Below are 5798 nucleotides of genomic sequence, written 5' to 3'. Positions count from 1 at the left end.
CCACCTATCTCATCTACAACTGCTACCTCCATCCCAATTCCAACCCCACTATTCACTACAGTTACTACCACTACTACTCATCCAACCGAACCTAATGCTCGTGTCAATGTATCTGATATGGGGGATCTACTTTCAGTTCTGATCCTCCTATTACTTCAGCACCTTTATCTCCACCTCCATCCCATGAATCCGAACCTGTTCCTGGCGAGGAAGACGTGGAATTCGAGTCTGTTTACTTCAGTCCTTATCGAGTACAGAGTGATGACGATGATGATGCTCCTATGACCAAAAAGCTGTTGGATTAGGTGTCTAAGCCCATAACTATTATTGGTATGTATTCGACCCGAGAGTAGCATGGTCCATTTGGGTTGCATATCATCAGGACAATTTGTTAGGATGGACTTTTGAGAGAAGGTTATTTATGGTTTATTAATATATTATAAGTTATAATATATTAATATGAAATCATATGTTTTAATTAGTATTGATCAAGAATTAATTTGGAATTAATTTAGTGGTTAAAAGAGACTAATTAAATCTATGGGGACTAATTATGGTAATTAGTTATATTTATATGTGTTGGGCTTATGATCCATGTTGGACCAAGTTTATGTATGGATACATAAAGAGTTGGGCCACATGAACCATGGATCATAAAACCCATGGATATGGGTTTGGGTTATACCCATGACTCTTAGAATTCAACACATATAAATACATATGTTATGACGTAAAAACCGCCACCCTAGAGTGTGTGTGCATGTTCTTGGAGTTCATGAAGGTTTTAGAGTGCATGGAATTCTCTCTCAAGTTCATCCTTTGTCCATGATGTGTTGTGATTCCACTTGAGGCTTCCACACTATTGGGGCTAAGTTCTTAAGGCCAAATACATCAAGACTTCCAGCCACACAAAAGGTATGTTACTCTATCTAGTATTTTATGTAGTTTGTATGACAATTGCATGCTAGCTATAGGTTCAATACCTTGGAAACCATTTGCATGTATAATTAGTGAAAACATAGGTCCAAGGTATTTAGGGTTGTATGTGCACCATAGGATGTTGTATTATACCAAAAACCAACAGTGGTATCAGAGCCAAGGCTTGTTTTCATGTTATACTTGCTGAAATGGCTGAAAAATCGAAAATTTTGGCTGTCTGGGCACTGGACTCGCCGAGTCCACTGATGAAATCGCCGAGTCCATGAAGAAATTCATCCAACTGGTCGAGTTGGTTCATGCACTCGACGAGTAGGACCCCCTGACAGCATATTTTCGACTTTTAAGGCTGGAATTGGACTAGAAACATTACCTTAAGCTGTTTTTTGTCTTGTAAACCTGTTTTTGATGTGGTAATGTTCATGCTAAACTAATTTCAAAGATAATTGTCAATAGATTCATGTTTTGTATTAGTTTAACGGTTACGCTAATTTCATGAAAAAGTTTGATTTGAATTGTCTTGTTCTAATGAGTTAGTCTAGATTAATAGAAAAGTTATGTGATAATTTGTTTTCAATCCATATTAATCTTAAAGTTGCTCATATAACGTGTTTTTGTAACTTGTCCTCAAGTTATATGAAAAGTCACATTTATGATTCTTTAAAACTCTTAAGATTTCCATAAGTTAGGAAAAATGAAGAGTCTTATTTTCTTGAATGATTTTAAAGTCTTCCATAGCTTGTCCTCAAGTTATGGAACTTGAAGAGTTTATCCATTAAACTACTTTAAACTCATAGGTTATGAAAATGAAGAGTTTTTTTTCCTTAAATGTTTTTTAAAGTCTTCCATAACTTGTCCTCAAGTTATGGAACTTGAAGAGTTTTTTATTAAAACTACTTTAAATTCATAAGTTATGGAATTGAAAAAGGTGTTTGAATTGTTCAAAACTTGCCTTCAAGTTTTGGAATTTGTAAAGTTTCCCCCCATGAATACTTTAGTTCCAAGTTAAACCCTTAGAATTTTAATAGTTTAAAATTCAACCCTTATACTATTATAATATTATAGGTTTAATATTTATATATATGTATAAGAGTAAAAGTCAGTCTTACCGTTAGTAGGCCTCATTCACGAAGTCGGTCTATAAGGGGGGTATAAGGTTACTGCCTATAAAATGGCAGTTTAATGGGTGTCCACTCTCACCCACCGCTTCCTTGATTGGTGGAGGGTCGTTAGCCGAACGGGTTTGACAGGACTATAATTCTCCCTTCATTAAAAGTATTAATGATAAATACTAAGTAACTAAACACTTATAAATTCCCAATCTTAGTTACTTAGGAAAATGTGAATTTGGTGCTAACCCATGAAATTTACACTTTGTACCTTACCAAGTCGTTAGTGGAGCATGTGTGGTTAACCGACACACTAACACGGACTAGTAAGCGTGGCGAAGGGTAACTTAATGTTTATCATAGATTGGTGGAGCGTGTGTGGTTAACCGGCACATCGATTAGGTGATAATATTAAGGGTACCAAGTGAATTTTCATGGTTATTCACACCTTGTTTTGTGATCCTCGGCATCCCAGTCACAAAATCTGAGAGGGCACAATCGAGATTGAAACATGCCATTGAAAAGTTCAATGAATCTCAAAAGATCTAGGAGTTTCAAAACCAATTAAAACCTAATAAATTATTTCATTTTACATGGTGGAAATTGGTGAATCGTCATTCGCCTACCTTCAAATATTTTATAGCTTAGATTACGGCATCCCTCTTCCAAGTTGTAAAATATTGTGTTGGGTCCTGGCCTTAATATTTCATATTGGGTGTTATATTAAGGACTTAAAAATCAACTAACTTGAAGATCTCCCATTGCAGATGTCTAGTTTATACATCTATGATCTTCCCAAATCTCTTGGAATTTCACTTCCTCCACCCCCTCCAATTATTCTCCCTAACCCACAAGTTCAAGGTCACTCAGGCCCTATTGGCAAGCAAAGTCTATGTGTGCTCACATCTTGGAGATGAAGTCACATATTTACAACCCGGGAGAGTTGGGTGTCAAGGTCTTGAGGAAGTTGATTGTTAACTTGTTTCTTCAATCACTTTCTACGTCACATAGTGAGTTCCTTTGGGACTACTATGTGACAGACCATGACTTGACCCTTAATGATCTTACCTATTTGCTTGGTGCTGCTGAGTCAGCAATGATTTTGAGCACTGGTAAAAGAAAATTTGATTAGAAGATCGACTTCCCAAACCTTCTATTGCCAAAGGAAGGGGCATTGGTTGCGAAGCTGGCCAAATTTACCTGATAGTCTGTAAGGACGGTAAAGTCAAAAGTTTTGACTCTACTTCAGGTAAAGTCCATTATCTAACTCTATTAAGTTCCTATTTGGAGATTCTTATTAGATGATGTGACTAGATCACATTTTGATGTTTTAAGAGTCAAAGTGAAGAGGAAGCTTAAAGGAAGAATTTTGAGTTGTTACTTAAAGAGTTGTGATAGATTGCTTAGGAATACATAACAACATAGTTTTTCACATGCATTTGCATTGTAAGGATAAGTTTTTCCTCAAAGTTCTAAAATAAAAGAAAAGTTTTTTATTTTAAAATATCCTTACAGTGGCATTTGTGAGAAATATTTGTTTATATGTTTCCATTGATAGCAATATTGGAAAATGGATTTGATTCTTTCAACTGTGGTAGTGTCATAATTTACCAAATAAGGAAAAATTCTCATCACCCACGTTTCAGTAGGGTAGAAACTTGGAATCATGCAAGTTGTATGAAGAATGAGAATTCTCAACTTTGGAAAATTAAGACTAATTCCTTGTTTACATGTATATGTCAGTCAAGTGAAGGACTAAGGGATCGAGTACACATTCTTGTGCACTGGTCAAGTGCACCACAAAGATCGATAAGCCTATTCGTCATGATTTACTAAGGTTTAGTAAATATGGTTATACTTACAAGTTTAAGTATAATTCTGAAACATTACAAAAGTTTCAATGTATGGTAGAACAAATGAGAAGAATCAAATTAGGCAGAAAGATAAAAGTTTCTCAAATCTGAAAAGATGGGAGAGTACTTTAGGATCATGTTTGTGATCATCTTAATGATTAAGAAACCATATCATAATTAGTCCTCTAAGGACATCTTAGTGCATTCTTATGACTAAGAAGAGGAATCTTGAATTGTAGGAATGGTTAGATCAAAAAGATGAATCATACTTCGTTCCAAAACAAGTCTTAGAGTCATACTCCAAGATTGTAACTCGAGTGACATATCTTAAGGAAGGTTTGTAACACTTGTCAAGTGTAAGAGTAAAATGTGTCTCTACTCTTGTACATTTGAAATTGGTAAGTTGTGATGTTTTGGGTTAAATAGAGACCAACTAAGGCCAATTATGTGAAGTGTTAGTCTTGATAAGAATCTGCACTGACCCTTGATAAGAAATGGTTATGGACAAGAGAGTCTTATATGTCAAGAGGATAGTGGGAGTCATAAAGCTCTTGAAAGTTCCAAGAACTAATCAAGAATAAAAACCTGAAGTTCTTCACTAGCACACGACTTGAGGTTTATAACCTTGTGTGTTGACATTTTTGTGCCCATTCCAGTTAAAGTTGGTTTTGCATTGGGTGCATAACAACTTGGAAGCAATGGCAGGCCCTAGTGCTGCCAAGTGGCAAGAAATTAAGATTGCACAAGTTCGGTCCATATGAGTTTGGATTTGTCACTAACCTTGTCTTGTGATTATGTTTTTGACAAATTCACATGGATAGGAACTCATTCACCATAAAATCTAAGTGTCATAAGGTTTCTCTCCGATTCATGAAAATGATGGTGATGAAACGCTTTCACTAAGTAGATTTTAAGTAGATAGCAAGTGTGTTATTTGCATTCTCAAAGTCGTTAGTGGAGCGTGTGTGGTTAACCGGCACACTAACATGGACTTGTGAGAAGTGGCAAAGGTCTAAACAATTGAGACTATGATTATGGCATCCCTTTTCATAGTTCTAAAATTGTTTAGACACACATATGAGCTATCTCAGGAAAGGTGTATGATTTTGATAAAGTTTTATGAAAGCATCTTGTATCAGAAGTCTGAACTTTGGTAAGAAAGTCAATAAAGTATTGATTTCTAGAAGTCTAACTGATTTCTGGATACATGTCAAAGCTAGTGGGAGCATAAGTGATATGCTAATAATATCATGTAAGTGGGAGCATGATCATTATGTTAAGTGTTAATTATAGAAAACAAAAGGTTTCAATTGGGAAAAGTTGTTTTGCTATAATTAAGGGAGAGGAAATTATACTTCATTTCAATTCTAAAAGCTTAGATTGAGATTTTGATCATCTTTAGTCAAGGATATATATATGAATTTTATGTTGGAATGGCCAAACATAAGGAAACTCTATATATATTGCGTTCTCAAAATTCGATTATGATTACGACATTCCTCTTCATAGTCAAATTTTGAGAACATGGCAAATAAAATATATATATATATATATATATATATATATATATATATATATATATATATTGTAGCAAAAGATTGGTCTATGATCACGTCTTTATGTGAGACATCATGAATCATGTCCCATATGCTTCGGATATAGGATCGATTGCATGTGTTGTAATATTTATCCTTTTTAAATTTTCCGAATGCCTAAGGCATTAAGAAGGGAAAAGTCTAGAATTGGATATGACTAGAATGATTAAGCAATTGTCGAGGACAATCTAAGGTTTACCAAAGATTGGTTGCTCATGGACAATTGGAAGTATATTGTTAATTCTGGTAGGACCATATTAACATATTGTGAAAAGAGGTAACTCTTGTTCAGAAGTGATAGTCAA

This window comes from Lactuca virosa, chromosome 3 (assembly GCF_052849685.1).
Source record: "Lactuca virosa cultivar CGN04683 chromosome 3, Lactuca_virosa_CGN04683_v6, whole genome shotgun sequence".
Lineage (NCBI taxonomy): Eukaryota > Viridiplantae > Streptophyta > Magnoliopsida > Asterales > Asteraceae > Lactuca > Lactuca virosa.
This window is presented reverse-complemented; position numbering follows the sequence as displayed.